The sequence below is a fragment of the Mesoplodon bidens genome (genome assembly GCF_964165515.1).
Source record: "Mesoplodon bidens genome assembly, contig: HAP1_SCAFFOLD_1071, whole genome shotgun sequence".
Classification (NCBI taxonomy): domain Eukaryota; kingdom Metazoa; phylum Chordata; class Mammalia; order Artiodactyla; family Ziphiidae; genus Mesoplodon; species Mesoplodon bidens.
The window spans coordinates 50441-71327 of record NW_027672450.1 but is presented as its reverse complement, the minus strand read 5'-3'; the positions used below and the strand labels follow the sequence as shown (position 1 = coordinate 71327).

The following is a 20887-nucleotide window of genomic DNA, read 5'->3' as shown; positions in this document are numbered from 1 at the left end:
GACTCTTTCTTGTGAGTAAATTTGAATTTTGAAACAGCAAAACAATAAGGTTTAATAAAAAGCAAAATAAATTGTTTATGTTTATGATCTGCCAATTTCCCACAAAGAGTTTTGTGGTGACTTTAGTTATATACCAGATACATTAAAATCACCAGTGGACAACACATCTTTTATTCAGGTGCCCTCTGAAAGTTTTAAAACTTTGTTGACTTCATATCACTGAACGGTCCACTTTAAAATGGTTAAAATTATAAATTTTCTGTTTTGTGTCATTTACCACAATTTTAAAAAAATGTGTTGTTTGAAGGTTTTTGGGTTTTATAACGGTATTGTATTAGCATAAAAATGAAAAATTTAAAAGACCACCTCTAATCCCATTATCCTATCAAGCAATATTTACATTTTTATTTTCTCTTTCCTGCTGTCTATAAACATAATTCCACATAGCTTCAATATAATTTGCCATTCTTATCTTTTCATACTAAATTTAAATTCTGTGATTCATAGTTATACTTTTTACCATTGCATTCACAAGGTTTCATTGAGTAGGTTAATTTTTTAAATTGGTGAAAAATTGGAAATAACCTCAAATAAACTATTGTAAACATCTTCATAAATACAGCTTTTTTTTTTTCTACTTAAAGTTGTATGTTTTTGATTCTCTATTAATCAACTTGCTTGGACAATAGTATATTAAATAAGTTGTTAAGAGTGTTTATGAAGTCAAAAAAAAGCTTATGATCGTCTGCCCATTGTTATTTCAAGAGAGTGATATTTTAATAATCAAATAGTACATTCAAAGAAGTTAAGATTTGTGATATCACACTCATTAGATATTATTATTAAAAATTTATATCCTATGTAAAGCATTCTTAAAATAGCTACATTGACTTTTGCTATGATATTAGAAATGGAAATCTATATAAATAAAACATGTATATGTAAAACATATTAGGAATTCTGTAAAATTAGTACAGAATAATAGGGCATCATGGAATGAGAACAGTTAAACTTTTTTTTTTTAGTTAGCATGATTAAACAAAGTGGAAATGTAACTGAAGTATACAAGCTCATTGAGCTCTTTTAAGAGTAATTTTATTTCTTGGGCTTTTTTTTGTATTTGCCTCAGTTATTTGGAGACATAGAGGTAAGCCAAATCAGTATCTGGGTATATACCTAGATCCAGGTGAGTATAGGAGTGAAATAATGGTGTGAATTGTGTCACATTTATATTGTACTTATATATGCCTAATAAAAGATGGGAACTTTTATTAGAAATTTTTTAATCTCCTAACAAGAAAAGTGTAATTAAAAAAAATTTTAATACAAATGTATTTGCATTAGTTTCTGAAAGTAAAGGAAGGGTATACACATACATACCATATGCATACAAACATTTTTTTTGATGGCAATGAAGTTAAAAAACACAATAAAATATCACAAAATGAACTGAGCTCCTATATATTTTTAAGAGGCATGTAAATCACACAGGATCGTGTGGTGATTATCAATAAGCTACACTCTATGAAATATTTGTCCTATATTACCACATACACTCCCTTTTACCCTGCATCCTAATGCTGCTAAAATATAGTAGAAAGCAGCAGCATAGCACAGGGAGATCAGCTTGGTGCTTTGCGATGACCTAGAGGGGTGGGATAGGGAGGGTGGGAGGGAGGCTCAAGAGGGTGGGATATGGGGACATGTTTATGCATATGGCTGATTCGCTTTGTTGTGTAACAGAAACTAACAGAATTGTGAAGCAATTATACTCCAATCAAGATCTATTAAAATAAATAAATAAAATAACATAAAATACAGTAGCTTTGAAGGATAAATATAACCATTTTAACCTATGATGTTTGTTTTCAGTAAATTCAAATTAAATATTTAAATGTGAATTTTAATATATGGCTTGTTCTAAGTAAAATATTAACACGTAGGTCTAGTTTCTGCAACCAAATGTTTCCTATAAAGATACTTGCCTCTTTACTACTGAAATATAGGGTAAGTCTCCACATTTCACTCTTTCATCCAGTGGGTTTCATTTGGTTTTTTTTGTGTTTTCTATATGAAATCAAAGGAGCAGTGAAGGTTGACAGGCTTATAGGAGGGTAAAATTGACTCACCTACCCCTCAGCAACTTGCAGCCTTATAACTTGTATTGTTTTTACATAGAAAAATTCATCTTAAATTTAACTTTTGGTCTACTTCTGAAGATTCTGTTTGGCAGAAGTCATGGGTATATCTGTGTTCCTGTGTCCTTGAGACTCAGAAATGCCAAAGGTGTTCTACGATTCAGGAAACTTGAGTGTTTCTGCATGATACATAAAATGTATCATACTTTGGGATCTTTTTTTAAACTTTATTTTTGCATTTCTGCACATCTCAATACTTTTGTTTTAGTTAAAATAACTTGTTACTGTAGAGAACTTATATTTTTTTAAAATGCTGGCTTATGGAAAACCTTTGTACAAAACCGATCCTCTTTTTAATGGGCTTGGCATCATTGTCAAGTGCCTTTTTGATTCCTTTCGACGTGTGCACATGTGACAGTTGCTGTGTAGACCTTTGGTGCATCTTGATTCCTTGTTTTCATGCTTTGTCAAACGTAGTCTTTTGGCCGCAAAGAAGCCTGTAAGTAAAGGAAGGAAACACCCTGCTGGTAAAGAATGTTACCCTCCTGAAGCGCTACCACCTGGAGTGTCTGGTTTCCGGCCATTGTGTCCTGCAGAAAGTGCAAAAAGCAACAGGTAACCTGTTTGCATTCCCTGTCTTTTTCAGTCATTTAGAGTTCTTTATTTTGGAACTTGTATTATGTGGGTGGTCTCTGGTGCTTTGTGTAGAGGAAAAAAGGTAACTCACACATGGCTTCTGCCTAATAAGCCCTCTAAGGAAGAAAAATTAAAAGTAATTGGGAGTTTCAAGTTGTTTCTCAAGTGTCACAACAGAGGTAACTCCGTGGGAGTCTTGAGGAGACTAAAATGATCACCAATTGTGCATGTGAGGAAAGTTTGATTAAAGGCAGGTGTAGTTGAGCGAAGCCCTACAGCACAGAAGTAGGAATTTGGATACGTACGAATGGGAAAAAAGACATTTTAGGCATGGGAAATAGTTTAATGCAGAATGGATGAAAAATATGCATTAGACCTATTCTGAATCAACTGGCTTATTAACTCAGTAAATCAGATTTAGTGAGTCAAACTAGCATTACCTGATTTCTTATCCAGGGGATAGCTGTTCATAGTAATTTTTGTCACAGAACAGTAAATAAAATGGTTGAATTATAGCTTTAGGCTTGCTAAGTGAAATAGATGGCTCTAGATGATCTTCAGGTGACTTACTTGGTAGTAATCAGGAAATTGGGGATTAACAATTGCTTAAGAAAACAAAGAGAATTGACTTTAAATAGTACTTGAAGTAGTTCCTGTGTAAAATATCTGTTCAGTTGCTCATGTTAAATGGATGTTTCTAATCCCCACTGGACAACCGACTACTTTTTTGCAAATGGTAATGTGAATTGCTGTTGCATAAACTAGTGTTGAATCTCCAGTGTTTGCACTTGAGTTTCACAGCTCTGTGGTTTCCTGTCTTCTTCCTGAGACACTTAATCGCAGGTCCATCCTCCTCACACAGGGGGGTAAATTAGAGAACGATTAATATCACCATTTAAAGAAGAGAGACTGAAATCTCAACCATCCTGAACATAGGAGCTGAAGGGGCCTCTCAGCAGTTCCGAGAGTTATTACCAAGCCAGTAGGCTGAATTCTGTTCTGTTTTCTCCGTAGCAGAGCCCTCCAGGTCCTTGTTTTGAGCTTATTTACTTTTATACACAATTCTGTATGGATACTGTTCATACTACTAAATAGTTGTATTAACTGGGTTTAACTGGTGATGTATTTACATGAAGATCTAACTTCGTTTTGTTGCTATCTTTTTAGGGGCTTTCCATTCATCAAAGCTCGTGATGTACGTAATCAGTTGGTGGTGTGTAGCTATCATATTTATGATATATAGGGCTTGAATTGGGAAAGGTGGATGGTCATTCTTCTTGCTTTTTAAACTGACAGAGCCTTCCAAGAAGCATTTCCCTCTCTGAAATAAATCCATGTAAAACATGTTTGGTCGCTCTCCCAATGCAACTGTGTAGTTGTGTGGATTTGGCGCACAACTGGCAGCCTTGTGGTTATGTCTGTAAACAAGGAAGCCTGTTTTCCAGTCCGCAAATCAGCTGTTACCCAGTGAGACGAACTTGACTGCCATTTCTGACCCCTCACATGGAGCTGTCATACTCAAGAATATTCACATGTTTTCAAGAAACGTTGTTTGCGGGCTATATGTACAAATTCCTGATCTGAAAGCCAATATAAAGCAACATCTCCCAAACCTCTGCTCTCTCACCAAGGCCACACACATTCCCTCGCTTATGGCCTCGTGGCAAGCGAATACTGTCAGTATCAGACTCTCCTTCCCAGTGGTCTTGGGAGACTGCATAGTTGCTCTGTGAATGGCACCACTGCTGAGGTTGAGAGAAGAGCATTTTGGGTGTCAGTCCTGGCCTTGCATTCCCAGAGAGAGGGGTGTGCACCTCGTTCTCCTGTTAGGGTTTTCCTATGCTGCAGGGTTTGCTGCTTGTTGTCAAAATGATGTCCTAGTGACTTGTCTTCTGCGTGGTTATATAATCCCAGCACAGTTCTTTATGATCTGTAGACTTTTATGGGGTTGTGGCCAGGTCAGTTTTTAAATGTTTGGAAATGTCCTATTGAACAACATTGCAGTGGCAGTGAAGCTTGCTGGGAGAATTGTTGCCCTAGTTTTGGCTTAAGGGTGGTGAGAAGATGAAATTTTTGATGGGTCAGTTTTAGTTGTGTATGTGTATGTGATTTATTTTTTTAAATTCTAATGTCTGTTATTCACAGCTTAGATATGTTGACTTCCTGATTATTCATCAGTCCCTTTACTGATGTATTTTCCTCTGAAAAACTACATTTTCTTCCAGACTGTTTTTGTCTGATGGTGAAGAATAAATTTTTCATTTGCAGTATAAAGTTGATCTGAGAAAAAATGTTTACCTTGGATTTTACTTGGCTTCTGTGAAAGAAACGTAGTAAAATAATATGGGCAATTCCCATTACTAATCCTAACCACGTACAACAGAGGTCTGTACAGTAACATAGCAAAAATAAGTTCCTGTACTTTTACTTAGTCATTGCCTGTTTTACACTAAAGAGCAGTGAGAGACATTTATAAAGAATGATACCTCAGATCACTTTTGTTAAATGTCCTCTAATATTTGGATATTTGGTATCTGGCTTGTGTTGTCTTTTATACAATCTTGTCTTCTTTCTTTGCACTTTAGTGTAACAACTCTGTGGTTTCCTATCTTCTTCTTGTGACACTCAGGTCCATCAGAATTTCCTGTGACTGTGACAGTAGAGAGTCCTTCCTCCTCAGAAATCGAAGAGGTCGACGACTCCTCAGAACGTGTTCAGGAGGAGCCAGAGAAAATCCGTTTGAAACAAGAAGCATTGCAGGTACAAAGTTATCACTTTAAAGCTATAGAGAAGATTATTTTTCAAACGGAAGGCTGATTGCAACACAGCACAGCTTGTGTGAGGGTTCTGTTTTCTCCTCCCATCTGCGTTGTATCCCCTTGAATGGTTCCTTAAGCTTAGACCAAGGTGAATGGTGGACATTTGAACTCTAAGAAACTAAAATCAAAACATGTCGTTAGTAATATATTTTCCTTTGCTTAGAACCTTAGTATTTTAGATTTAGGGAGAAGCTTAGTGATCATAAGATAAGGAAATTGAGTTCTGAATGAATACAGTCAGCTGATTCAGTGCTCTTGTTTTACAGATGAGAAAATAGACAGTTCTAGTTGAACTCTCTTTTTATAAGAGGAAAATATGGCCTCATTTTAAATAAAAGTAAAGTTGAAAAACGTTTTGATGTTGATATTCTCCTTTCCTAAAATCAAAAATATCAAGAAGCTACATTCTATTGCCAAATAAACCTGACCTCTAATGTCATTCCATACTTTTGTTTGTATGGGCAGAAAAGAAAAATTGATTTTCATAAGAAATTTTTGCACCTCAAAATTAATATATTTATTTTATTTCAACTTTAATGCAGAGCTGAACATTTCTAGTAAATAAAGGAACACCATTTGGGGGGGACCTTGTCTTTGTGCTACAAAGTCCATGTTTAATTTTTTTTTTTTTTTTGCTGTACGCGGGCCTCTCACTGTTGTGACCTCTCCCGTTGCGGAGCACAGGCTCTGGACGTGCAGGCTCAGCGGACATGGCTCACGGGCCCAGCCGCTCTGCGGCATGTGGGATCTTCCCAGACCAGGGCACGAACCCGTGTCCCCTGCATCGGCGGGCGGACTCTCAACCACTGTGCCACCAGGGAAGCCCTCATGTTTAATTTTTAAAAATTATTTAATATGACTTTCTCTTCATATGAAACATGACACTTGACAGGTTTCAGAACTGATTATCCCATTATTGTAGGACTATGGGAATTACTCTTTGATTTTCAAAAGAGAAAGTTAGATTTTTATTTTTTAATTAAAATTAATGATAATATAGAGAACTTTTAAGAAAAGAACTTAGAAAATTATGAAATGTTAGAGTAGGAGAAATCTATAGTTCAAGTGGAGTTACTCCCTTTCGTTTTATAAATGAGCACCTACAATTTGTAGAACGTAAGTGGTTTATTAGTAAATGGCAGAGTATGACTAGACCCTAGAGCATCTAACCCGCATTCCTTGTTATTTTAGATGTGGTGTATTCATTTCCTTCACAAATAGACCACGAGATTGTATTTGTAAAAGCAGTAAAAGACACTGGGGAAGTCCAAGAAGTTTAAACACTGGGACCACAGAATAGCAGATTCAGAATACACTGAGAACCCTTTTAGCTCTTCTCTGTTTTGACAAGACACTACAATGATGGTATCAAAGTGTTTAAGTATATATGCCCACAACAATCAAGAGATTTCAACATAGTTTTGAAAGACAGAAGACAGGTGGAAGAGTGTGAAACTGAAGCAGTAAAACAGAGGAAAAGCATCACCTAGAATATGCACAGGGACCACGTGCAACTGAGGAGGATTCTGACCCCACCTGAAAAAGTAGCCCCATGCTCAGGTGCGCATGTAGGAGAGAGGGTGGAGTTAGTTAAAAGTGTGACCAATAGGGGAGCTCATTGAAGGGATGTGTTTGGAGGAGTGGACTCCCAGCCCCGCCCTCACCCTCCTGAAATGAGATGATTTCATTTTGAAAACAGTGAAACTGGTGAGAACTGGGGCAGCTACTGTGAGTTTTTACACCCTCGAAAATTGTGTTTGGGGGAGATCCTGTTACAGTTACTCCCCGCTTCTTCCTGCATAAGAAGCCAATCAATCGTTGACTTCAGGGAGCTTTCTGCGCTCATTCTTAAATAGAAAATAACTGTCATTTGCCTGTTAGTTGAGTAAAGCTTACAATATGAGAGAGGGGGAAAGAGTGCAAACATATCCTAGTAGGACCAGGGACAATTTAGGGAACAGAATAATTTAAGAAAAAACCCTAATTAGTATCCTGAGAGAGGTTTAAAAAGAGCTAGCAACTATAAAATAAGACTAGGGTATTAATGAAAAGGAGAATGGTCAGAAAGCAAGAGGGGTCTCCTGGAAATGCAAATATGGTTGCTGAAATAAATTCAGTAGGAATTTAAAAAATTTCTCAGTATATAAAAAAGAAAGACACAATGGAAAATGTGATAGAAATATGTTAGAGAGGCTGCATCTGGGAGATCCCACATGTTACTATTAGAAAGTCCAGACCCAGAAAAACAATGGAGGGAAACTGTCAAAGGGCAACAAAATTCCCCACAGCTGAAAGTAGACATCAGGCCTCAGATTGAAAATAGTTATGCAAGATGAGCAAGAATAGACTCATACCTAGGCACCCTTCATTGTGAAACTTTCAAATACCGAAAAACTAAATTAAAATAGAATAAAATACTGAGAGGATACATCCATCCCAGAGAGAAAAATACTGGTCACCTAAAAAAAAAGGTTAAAATCTGACTTTATCATACTTGTCATGAGCACCGTGGATCCTGGAAGGCATTAGAAAGATACCTCCAAAGTTTTTCAGGCACATAATTTTCACCCTAGGGGTTTGTATCCAGCCGAACTATCAGTCATACGTGGAGGCTGAAGAAGATATTTTGTACAGAAAGAAATTTGAAAAATTGACCTCCTGTGCTACACCTTAAGCTATTTATAGACATAATCCAGCAAAATGAGGCAATAAACCAAGAAGGAAGGTAATAGGGGATTCAGTGCAGATTGCAGCTAGTCTAGAGTGGAGAGGCTTCTATTGATTGTGTGATTGAGAGCTTAGAAACACCTTGAGGCATATTGTACTTACTAGGTGTTAGGCACTGTTGGAAGGGAGGAGGGAGAGGAAGAGGAGAAGGAACTTGAACTCCAGAGGAGAAAAGGCTATACGGACATAAAGCTGAAGCACACTGAACTATGGTTGATTTTTAACCTACTATTGGTGAGGAAGGGAAGAATCCACTTTAACTTGACACTATAGATGTCCCCCTTTTCAGTGACACACAGGGGTAATAACCACCTATCTAATTGGTTGTCCAAACCAGAACTTGTCCAAACTCCTTACACTTCAACAGTGTAAGGAGGCACTCTAATGCTGTAACATCAGGACAACAGGTATAAACTGGAACAGCCCAAGGTGGCTTGGGGTATGTGGTCACCCTGCACAAGGGCAGTGACACTGGCACAGTATGGAACGAGGTATAGTCTATACACAGAGACACAGTACATCTGCAGTGGGCAATATTAATTTCATTGTAATAATGGCAATACTGTCTTGGTTTGCAGCTTTTATTGTCAACTTGCATGTAATCACAAATAACTAAAGTAAACTATACTTAGTATGTATGAGTATTAACTTGGTATGTACTGAAATGTATTGTGTACTAGTATGTACTTAGTATATATTAGGCTCTAAGTGTTTTTGCATATATTAACTCATTTAATTCTCTGAATAGCCTTATGAGGTTGGTGCTAATATCATTCCCACTTTTGAGAGCAGGAAGCTAAGTCAGGGAAGGAACTTGCCCAGGCTGTACCTAATTTAAGGTTGGATCGAGGCTTTGAGTTTAGGCTCTCTGCCTGTTCTCTTAAACCTTACTCCGTACTGACTCTCAAGTAACAGAAGACTTAACTGCACATAGAACAGAATATAAATTTCAACTTTGACAACGTAACAGCTAGGTTTGGAAGGTAGACAGGAGGTAGAAAAAAGGGAAGATGGTATGAATGTCCTCATTTTACAAAGCGTGACGTTGAGAGAGTTTCTAGTTGATCAACAATGTAGGTTTTTAAGTATATCACTACAAGTCAAAGAGATCATGAGCAGTGGAATACCTCATGACATAACTTTACTGAGCAGTGTGGACATAAGTTAGAAAGTGAACAGATAATGCCTCCAATTTAGTGAGAAAATAGTCATGGAAGAGTATTACTTGGAAATGGAGAAGAATTCAAAATAACAATAGTTGGACCTCCCTGATGGCGCAGTGGTTAAGAAACTGCCTCCCAAGGCAAGGGACACGGGTTCGAGCCCTGGTCCGGGAAGATCCCACATGCCACGGAGCAGCGAAGCCCATGCACCACAACTACGGAGCCTGTGCTCTAGAGCCCGTGAGCCACAACTACTGAGCCCATGTGCCACAACTACTGAAGCCTGCGCGCCTAGATCCTGTGCTTCATAACAAGAGAAGCCACCGCAATGAAGAGTAGCCCCCGCTCGCCGCAACTAGAGAAAACCTGCACGCAGCAACGAAGACCCAATACAGCCAAAAGTAAATAATAATAATAAAATAATAAAAAATAACAATATTTGACGTAAACCTCGTAAAAAAGGAAATCCATACAGCCAGTAAACACAGAAAAGTGTACGACTTCATGAAGTAATAAGTGAAAAGTGAGTCAAAACCAAGGAAACTACATGTCAATCAGATTGACAAATACATAAATAAAAAGTCTGGTAGTATCAGGTATTGTAGACCTGAAGTACTATGGGAATCTTCTACCCTGTTTATACTGGAGTATAAATCGACACAACTACTTTGGAAAGCATTTAGCCCTCTCCGTCAACTGAAGGTATATAAAGGAGGCACTCTAATGCTGTAACATTAGACAACAGGACAACAGGTATAAACTGGAACACCCCAAGGCGCCTTGGGGTATGTGGTCACCCTGCACAAGGGCAGTGACACTGGCACAGTATGGAACGAGGTGTAGTCAGCAGCCCTCACCCCTGCCCTATGTAAATGCACCAGAATAATGGGTACAGCAGGATTCCTGTCCATGACTTGCATTAGCACAAACTGAAAACAAACCAAATGTCCATTAAGAGTCAAAAATTAAATAAATGATGTGTATTTGTACAGTGGGAAAACTATCCAGCAATAAAATTGAATGAACTAGAGCTACAGGCAGCAATGTGGATGAATTTTTTAAACCAATGTTGAGAGAAAGAAATAAGATAGAAAAGACTTCATATACTATGATCCTGTACATAAAGTTAGATGTTGACACAACTAAACTCTTTTGTTAGGGATGCATGCAGGTTAAAGGAAATGACTGTCAAGAAGTGAGGTTGGTGTTTAACCGGGAAGAGGGAAGGAGCTTGTGATGAGAAAAGGATATGGGGGGTTTTTGCGATGCTGACAAGTATCAATACTTTCAGCTTCGAGTAGTGCTTATGTAAGTATTCTCTTTTTATTTGTCACATTGACAGTTTTGTTCTGTGCACTTCTCAGTACACATATCGTATTTTACAATTAAAAACTGCGTAAAGAATCGGTCGCTTCTTGAGTGCTGGATGTGGGAGTGGGATGAGACCGTTTCATTTGAAGCCCTTCACTACTGTTTGCATTCGCATGTTCATTCATTCAGCATTAATTGCACATATTCTATGTACCAAGCACTCTTCTAATTTTATATGTGTTTTAACTCATGTAATTCTCACAAGAGCTCTGTAATATGGGAGCTTATCTCCATTTTATAGATGAGGAAGTTGAGGCCTAGAGTTATACAACTTGTCCAAGGTTATGTAGCTAATGGGTAGTGCCAGGCCCATTTGCCTCAGAGAATCTGAATATTTACAATATAATCTAAAAGAGAAATTTAATGACTAATTATAAGCAAAAAAATTGCACATTAAAGATGACAAGTTTTCATCTATCCAGTTAGAGAAAAACACACAGTCTGTCTTTCACACACGTACATCTTATATGTATGTGTGTGGCAGGGATTCTCCTTATTAAGCAATTATTTATTGACCGTCTACGTTGTGCTAGGCACAGGTGCTGGGGATAAACCTTAATAAAATACACCCCCTATCTTCAAATAACTTGCACTCTAAGTGAGGAAGTAAGCCAACAGTTACAGTAGAGGTTATATACCAAGTGATACATCGCTGATGGCACTGTAAAATCTCAGAAATCTTTTGGAAAGAAGTCTGGAGATAGGTACCTCAGAGCCTTAAAAATGTTCATTTGCTTTGATCTCAAACTCATTTTTATGGATTTATTGTAAGAATGTTATTCTCAATATGGAAAAAAGCCTTCATGCATAAAAACGGTTATTTTGTCTGATAATACTGAAAAGTTGGAAAGAATTTAAATCTGTAAAATGGTTAACCAGTAAACCCACTCAGTGGAATATTTTGTAGCCCACACAAAAAAATCAAGGTTATGAATCCCCTGATTATAGGAGAAATGATTGATTTCAATGTTAAATGGAGAAAAGTTGAACATAAAATTTGATATCCAATATGATGGGAGCTTTGTCCCAGAAAAATCACCCTAGCCAGTGTACAGAAGGGTGGAATGGAGAGCAGATGGCAGGAAGGAAAATTATTCCAAAGCCTTATCATTAGTCTTACTTAAGTAATAGAATATCAAGCAATTTTACTTTCTAACTTTTTTGGTTCCATATGTCCATGTAAGGGACATGAATTCTGAATACTTTGTAGGAGGAGGGTACACTTTTTCACAAAAATTGAACACTGTGTTCTAATTCCCTCCATTAGAGGGAGAAACTGTTGCATGTAATTGCACTTTGATGTGCTATTTAGAACCAGTCAGGAATTTTAGTCTACCTTCCTCTGACCGTGCTGAGGGTTTTTTGTTTGTTTGTTTATTTGTTTAGAATTTCTTTGAAATCAGTTTTAGAAGATTGATTAAACCATTATATTAAAAGTAGAGGAATTTTGCAATTTTTTTCCCTTTTTCCCCATTGAAAACTTGACTGGCTTTGGTAATGAAACATTAAAGAATTTGAAGTTCTTAGACTCTCAATTTTTTAAACATGTTCTGAATATAAAAATATATGTTCATTGAGCAAATGTTTGAAAACAATGAACAACTTCTTGAAGGAAATAAAAGCCACCTCTGCATGTACACACACCTAATCTGCTCTTTTGTCTTAAAAAAGTATCCGAAATATTTTGCCATGTCACTAACTACTCTTCTACATCAGAGAATTTGATTAAGCTTATGCATCATCTCCCAGGAAAAACGCACAGATATATTTTGAATGTAGCACTCCTGAAGCCCATTCATGAACTCTGGTTGAGACCTCTTGTCATTCTTAGTGGCTTCATAGCGCATTCCTACAGACGATGAGCTGTTTTTATTTAAACCAGTCCCAATTCGGAGGCTCTTAGCTTTCTTCTAGGGTTTGGTTATCAACAATCTTATGACATCATGTTGGTAGATAAATCTTTGCCCACATCTTTGATTTCCTTAGGGTAAACTCCTGATGTAGGATTGTTGTTAGGTACCAAAAGCTACTGTCCAGACAGTGATACCAGCTCCTCTCCCAATGATGGCAGGTAATAGAGTTCCTCATTCTTTAAGTGATTGTTCAAAGCAGTTAACATGTATAAATATACCTTACTGTTTTCATAAGTATAGGTATTATGATTGTTTATCACTGCATAAGAAACCAGCCCAAAACAGTGGCCTAAAACAATGACAATCATTTATTTTGTTCACGAACCTGGAGGTTGAGTAGAATATTCTTTTACTACACTCTTACTGACTGAAAACAATACCTGTTTGACTAGCTCAGAGTTCTGTAGGTCAGAAGTCCAGGCACAGCGTGACTGGGCTTCCTGCTCAGATACACACGGAAACATGTGGGTTCCCTCCTGAGAGTGTTAAAGCACGTGAAATTTAAGTGTAAGATATTGAGCCCCAAACGTTGGATGTTCACCATAGTTTGTGTGGGCCACAGAGCTGAAATCAAGATGTCAGTCTGGCTGTGTTAGCGTCCAGAGGCTCTGGGAAAGAATGCCTACAGGCTTCTTCTGGCTTGTTGGCATAATTCAGATTCTGCAGTTGCAGGACAGAGGTCCCCATTTCCTTGCTGGCTGTCAGTCGGGGGAGAGTTTCAACTCCTAGAGGCCTCGCTTGCATTCCCTGCCGCAGCATTGGACTTCTTCAGAGCCAGCAATGGAGAGTCTCCCTCTTGTGCCTTTTGTACTTCAATTCAGGAAGAGTTCAGGTCCTTTTTATGGGGTGCCTGAGTAGGCCACATCCACCTAAAATAATCTCCCTATCTTAAAAGATCAACTGATTTTGAACCTTAATTCCATGTGCAAAATGCCTTCACTACAGCACCTACACTTAGAGTTTGATTGGATAAGTGGAAGGTTTGTGTACTTCAGTAAGTGGTAGTCTTGGGGGCTCTGTCAGAATTCTGCCTATTGCAAGCAGTGTCCCCACTTCAAGGACCGAAGTGTCTTAGTTCCTAAAACTCCTAAGATAGTTTATCAGTGTTCATTTTATTTCAGTGACCTTGGTGAAGGGAAGACTACCACCTCCGTGAGCAGGAATGGCAGCCAGCTTCCCGAGTCCACAGTGTGGCTCTGCTACTTAGTGGTGTGACCTTGGCTGTGCTGCTCTACTTACTCTACTTCTCTGCCTCTGTTTCCCTCATCTGTAAAATAACATGGAGTTAGTGATGGTTCTTTCCTCGTAGGGTTGTTTTATAAATTTATTTTTGGCTGCGTTGGGTTTTCGTTGCTGCTCGCCAGCTTTCTCCAGTTGCGTCGAGCGGGGGGCTACTCTTTGTTGCGGTGCGGTGGCTTCTCTTATTGCGGAGCACAGGCTCTAGGCGCGCAGGCTTCAGTAGTTGTGGCACGTGGGTTCTAGAGCGTAGGCTCAGTAGTCATGATGCACAGACTTAGTTGCTCTGCGGCATGTGGGTTCTTCCTGGACTAGGGCTCGAACCCGTGTCCCCTGCACTGGCAGGCGGATTCTTAACCACTGTGCCAGTAGGGAAGCCCCCTCTTAGGGTTTTGATGATTCGATTATTTAATACCCAGGGAACTCCAGGAACAGTGCTTGACTGTAAATTGCTTTAAAAGTGATTACTTTTTTAAAACATGCTTTTGAATCTGCAATTATGCAATTCAGGTATGCTAAGCAGGTTCGTTAATAGGACTTCCTGCTATAAAGAGACCCACAAATAAAAATAGAATTTTTCTTTCTTGGTCGTAACTTCTTATTTCTGACTTACTATGTTATATGCATATGCCTTTTATGGTGGGCTGCCACAAATTTATGTTGGAAAGAGTGGAATTTAAATAAATCTTGGCAAATTGGATAGATTTTGATCATTCATTTCACTGGCATGGTATGATATGACCAGTAGCAGACTAAACTCTGAGTTCACTTCTGGCTCTGCCCATAAATCCTGATGAGACCAATAGCTGGAAAGGCTTTTGGATATTATACTATGAATTACTTATAATATTGACTCTGTTTGTTTAGGAAACCCTGGAGGAGTGCCTAAAGCAGTTAAAGGAGGAAAGAGTAATAAGACTGAAGGCTGATAGACGAGTCAGTGAGGTAAACACGTTTCATCTGCTTTTGAGAGTGTTTTGGTTTTATTTTGATTTGATTTTAAGCCATATACACATATTTTGTAAGCTTTAAAACTGTAATATGTTGCAAATTGGTGGTATCATATGGACTTTTGCATTTACTGGTATTTAGTGATCATATGATCTATATTCCAGAAAGCATGTTTTTAAAGATGTGAAAAGCGCGTTGTGTGTATGTGTGTGTGTGTGTGTGTGTGCGCTTTTATATGACATTAGCTTATTTCCTGTTCATGATTCTTTGATTCAAGAAGGCACTTTCTGTGCATGTATTGTATATACAGTAACATAAAAGACATGATGAGACTCTCCTGGCAATGAAGTAGGAAAGTGAATCATTTAAATAAATTTAAGATATTGGAAAACTTCTAAGAATGCAATGAAAGATAAAAATATACACTATGAGAATTACATTAGGTAATGTGCATGAAAGCAGGGCATAATCTAAAAAGTTCTATCTAAATATAATTTATCACAGGGTGAGTGTAGGGAGGACTTTTTGAAAGTGCATCCATTGGATTGGCAGACACTCATTCAATAAATGTTGAGCACCTGCTCATGTAAGGCAAAAGGGGCATCATGAACATTAACGGCCTTTCTGAGAAATACGAGAGTTGAGCTTACAGGGGGTTTTAAGTGCGTAGATGCTGAGCGGAAGGGGAAGAGTGCACGGGGGTGAATATGTTGAAGAAGCCAAAGAAAATATTGGTGATCGTACATTTAATAAATTGGGTTCGGTATGATTTAGGACTTTTAAACGTAAGCATTAGATATTTTACTCACTAAAGTTAATTCTTAACATTCAGCAGAGTTGTAATATGTTTTGTTCAAATCAGATTCTATAATTCACTTTCTAATTTAAGGGAAACTTAAAGCAGGTCATTTTCTAATGTGGAATGAGGCTCCATTATGAATTGAACCAGTTAGAAATGTGATCTTTTGTGAAAGATCATTAATAAAACAGTAACTTTGGTTTATTTATATACCACCTAAGTGTTATATAGGAAACTTTGTTGGGTGCCTGTGGGTTTTGGTTATTATGTGATATGGTCTCTGTCTTTACTGGCAGAGGGTTACATTAATTATAAATTAATTACATTTTGAGTGTTTTAGTTTTGTTCCTTGAAACTAGGCAAGACTACTTTTTGTTTGTTTGTTTTTTGGGTTTTTTTTTTGCGGTATGTGAGCCTCTCACTGTTGTGGCCTCTCCCGTTGCGGAGCACAGGCTCTGGACGCACAGGCTCAGCGGCCATGGCTCACGGGCCCAGCCGCTACGCAGCATGTGGGATCTTCCCGGACTGGGGCACGAACCCATGTCCCCTGCATCGGCAGGCGGACTCGCAACCACTGCGCCACCAGGGAAGCCCAAGGCAAGACTACTTTTGATGACAATGAGAAAAAATCATGTCAGACGTTTTCAGTCTTCTTGTATAGCTGGAACATGAAAATGCCCAGTTAAGAAACACAACTTTCTCTTTGTCTGAAGCCCTTCATGCCCACTCCTTGACAAGCATGATCCTGGATGATGAAGGTGTTTGGGGCAGCACTGAGAATTCTTTTCAGAAGTTCCATGCTTTCCTGGTTCTCCTTAAAGATGCTGGGTTAGTTCATTTCTCTTCATGGCCTTCTTCTCTTTGCGACTCTAATGGTAGTTTGCTGAGGAACTGGAGCAATTTTCATCACTTACGTGGCTATATTTAGCCAAATTTAGTGTAATTATAGGTAATATAGTTGACGTTTTAAAATGAGGAATTAAATTTTTTAAGAAATGCAAATAGGGAAGCCTGCTTTGGTAGAGTGGGGAGCCCATTATAAAAGAGTAACCTGTAGACAGAGTAATTAGTAGGTATAGTTGTTTTGTAAAGACTAAATTAAAGGCAGTTTTCATTGAAAATATTCGGGAATGCATAAGAATTTTCCTATCTTTCACTTCTTTTGCTTGTTTGATAAGTTTGAATTAAAGTTATCTTTGCCTTAGACATAAAAATGATTATTAATCTTCAGGGGAGATATAGGTCAGTGGTTCTCAACCGGGAGCAATTTTGCTGAAAGAGGGAATTGGAGATTGATAGTTGATGGAGTGGTGTTTTGTCAGTGAATGAATTGGTGTTGGTGTTGGGAAGGAAGGAACAAACACGTTCTTGGAAACTGAAGGAAAGGTGGTAAACAAGTGTGGGAATGGAGGTGTGACAGGAAGTGGACAGGGTGCATGGTACATATTGAAGCTTCTAGTGAGACAGTGGGATGTCTCCTAGAGGATGAATCTGGAAAGGGCTGAGGATTTGGGGGAGAGAGAGGCTTGTAGTCTGGAGTAGGATGTTGGCTTTTAAGATTTTAGAAGTAGGGCTTCCCTGGTGGCGGAGCGGTTGAGAGTCCGCCTGCCGATGCAGGGGCTACAGGTTCGTGCCCCGGTCTGGGAGGATCCCGCATGGCGCGGAGCGGCTGGGCCCGTGAGCCATGGCCGCTGAGCCTGCGCGTCCAGAGCCTGTGCTCCACAATGGGAGAGGCCACAGGAGTGAGAGGCCCGCGTACCGCAAAAAAAAAAAAAAAAAAAAAAAAGATTTTAGAAGTATTTCATGATTGTAGGTCTGGGGAAATCTAAACTGCTCTTCTGTGATTATAATAACCTTTGTCTTTTCTCCTTTCCTCCTCTCGTCTAGGCTTGGGCAGTTGGCCACAATGGCTGGTATAGATCAGTCAGATTTTCATTTACTAGGTTGTCCCCCCATGAATTCTCCTGTTAGTAGTCCACCTAAAGAAGAAAAGAAGGCACTTGAAGAAGGAAAATCAGAATCAAAACAGGGTGCCCCATAACAAATGCAAAATAGCCAAGTAAATGGACAGAACAGCACTTAATGATTCTAAGAGTGATTAGCAAAAAGGAAATGACCAAGTCAGGGAGAAAACAATAATGATCAGTCTCTAATAATTCACATGCTCGGGAGCTAGAAGACTCTGGAGTCCTTTCCAAATCTGAGATTAGTAAATGTGTGCCCATTTCATGATACTGTACTTTTGTAAATAAGGAGTCTGGAAGTTCTTGAGAAAATTTATGAGTTAAAGCAAACTATCCTTAATGAAGCAAGAAGACATTAGAGAAAATATTCCAGATTTTAAATTGTATAAATGTCTATTCTGTTCATATTTTATCTAGGTTTCTATTTGTATGCAGTCAGCTTACAATGAAGGAACACTAATGAAGGTACACGGACTGATATAATTTCTAAAATAAGTAGTCCAGACATAGCTAATAGGTAACATATTAGAGTGAATCACCTGGTTATGGGAATGGGAGGGGAAAACCTGTCAGCTTTTCCTCTAGCCTTACTTGGAGCCCCCATCAGCCCATCTCAGAGCGGTCTTGGGAACTGACAGCTTGAGAACACAGTCTGGTCACAAACTATATACGGTTTACATGTGCCTGGAGGATAGAAAAGACATTAATTATCCTACAGAATAGGGTTTTATTTTTAGTGAGGGAAAGGAAATGGGTAATAACTACCCCAATCACCAAAGTCTGAATACGTAGCGGACATAGCCTTGGATATAGCTAGGTTAAGCTGAGAATCACTTGGCAAGATATAATTACAAAAAAAACTGGCTCTGAAATCTTCTGATTAATCAATTGACTGTGTTAATAATAAGATTACAGAGTAACATTGAAGTTTTGAACTCTACTTTTTAATGGTTGGCTTTGTTCATCACTGAATTTTTGTCTTGTCTTTTGTCTTCCCCTCCACTTTCCGAAAATTACAGGTGATGCTAGGATTCCTTTGCCTCTCGACTCCTTCCGTGTCCCAGCGTCTACTCAGGAGGCCTTAGAAACTTCCAAAGACAACCTGGGGGTCCCAGTCACAGAGCAGCGGCAGGAGTCTTTTGAAAATTTCATTGCTAGAACATGTTCTCCTTCAGCAGACGTCATTTCTGCAACTGGAAGTCAAAAAAAAGAAGAAGAATTATCTAGAAATAGCAGGTCTTCTTCAGAGAAAATGAGCAAAGCAGGTGAATAGACCAAAAACTACTCTGCTAAGAAACAACCTGGGAAGGACCTGCATTCCTGCTCTGACTCACCTGTAAAGCAGAAAAGCAAAGGAATTGGGCAAAATAATTCTTTGGTTAATAAACCAATTAAAAGTGAGTCTTCGAAAAAACACATTTTTGTTAAGAAAGAGAGTAGAATAATGACTGTTTCATCAAAGACAACTAAAAGTAAACTCAGTGTACTAGAACAGTCTGAAAGTGATACTCTTGGATCTGATTGTGAATTTCAAGAAAGCATCCATACTCTATCACGCCTAACATAGGTCTAAATCTTTTAAAATTATGTTTTTGCCTTCAAATTTTCATAAATTTCTTATGTTTTTATTATAGCATATGGTGTTTTCAGTTACTTGACTGGAAGCCATTAGAGAAAGATTTTTTTATCTATACTTTTTTATTATAATGAAAGTTTGGGTGTACTTTTCCTTGTAACACTTTGCACCATTCATTCAGCTAGTGTTTACTGAGGGCTTCATATGTACAGTACTTTTCTGGGTGCTGTTGCTTTCAGCAGTGAACAAAATAAAGCCTTTACTCTCCTGGAACTAGCACTCTGTGGTGGGAGAAAACATAAACAACAAAGCAGGCTAAGGGTTAAAAAGAGATGGGAATAATAAATGGAATAGTTTTACCATTTGGTTAAACATCAAACTATTATAAATCACACGGCCAGAAGCCATTGACATATTTTAATTCATAATAACCAGAGAGCCTCAAACATTTACCAAGGCACTTAACCGTGTTTATGGATTACAGCAACGCTCTGAGGTAGGGAACTCTTACCATCCCCATTTTATAGATGAACAGTCTGAGGAGACATTATGTGAGTTGCCCAGAATTACACAGCTATAAGTAAGTGGGAAGTTGCAATGTGACCCGAACCCATGCTCTTTTTTTTTTTTTAATGTATGGACTTTATTATCTTTCATTTGTTTCTGATTTATGTGAATTTTTTCTTTAAAGATTTTTTCTGATGTCAACCATTTTTAAAGTGTTTATTGCATTTGTTACAGTATTGCTTCTGTTTTATATTTTGGTTTTTTGGCCTCAAGGCATGTGGGATCTTAGCTCCCCAACCAGGGATTGAACCCTCACCCCCTCCATTGGAAGGCAAAGTCTTAACCACTGGACCACCAGGGAAGTTCCCCTTATGTGACTATTTTTCTGGCAATTTTTTTAAATTTTATTTTTTATTGACATACACTTGAATTACAGTGTTGTGTTAATTACTGCTGTACAGGAAAGTGACTCAGTTACACATTTATGTACATTCTTTTTCATATTCTTTTCCATTACGGTTTATCACAGGATATAGAATATAGTTCCCTGTGCTCTACAGTAGGAACTTTTTGGGTTTTTTTTAAATACATGCACTTTTTAAAAATAAATGCATGTATGTATGTATTTTTGGCTGTGTTTGGCCTTTGTTGCTGCACGCGGGCTTCCTCTAGTTGAGGTGCACATGGTTCTCATTGTGGTGGCTTCTCTTGTTGCAGAGCACGGGCTCTAGGTGCCTGGACTTCAGTAGTTGTGACATCCGGCTTAGTTGCTCTCTGGCATGTGGGATCTTCCCGGACCAGGGCTTGAACCCATGTCCCCTGCATTGGCAGGCGTATTCTTAACCACTGCACCACCAGGGAAGTCCCACGTAGGACCTTTTTGTTTATCCATCCTGTATATACACCAGTTTGCATCTGCTAATCCCAAACTCCCAATCCAACCCTCTCCCACCCCCTCCTCCTTGGCAACCGCCAGTCTATTCTCTATGTCCTTGGTTATGTTTCTGTTCACACATAGGCTGTAACCAGGCTCTTAATTACTTTGTTATCCTGTTTCCTTGTTAAGAGAAGAAGGGTTTAAGGAAGG

The 20887-nt window shown here is 38.4% G+C and overlaps 1 pseudogene across 1 annotated transcript in view; it reads left to right on the top strand.

Moving 5' to 3' along the window:
* LOC308610189 (centrosomal protein of 78 kDa-like) overlaps window positions 1-20413 on the top strand; it is a 28532-nt pseudogene extending 8119 nt beyond the window's left edge. The window contains exons 6-13 of the transcript in view: window positions 2626-2753; window positions 3942-3991; window positions 5404-5534; window positions 14871-14948; window positions 16415-16581; window positions 17641-17812; window positions 18135-18182; window positions 18721-20413. The product of the transcript in view is annotated as a centrosomal protein of 78 kDa-like (transcript). The remainder of the gene's footprint in view (window positions 1-2625; window positions 2754-3941; window positions 3992-5403; window positions 5535-14870; window positions 14949-16414; window positions 16582-17640; window positions 17813-18134; window positions 18183-18720) is intronic.
* The last annotated feature ends 474 nt before the right edge of the window (window positions 20414-20887 follow it).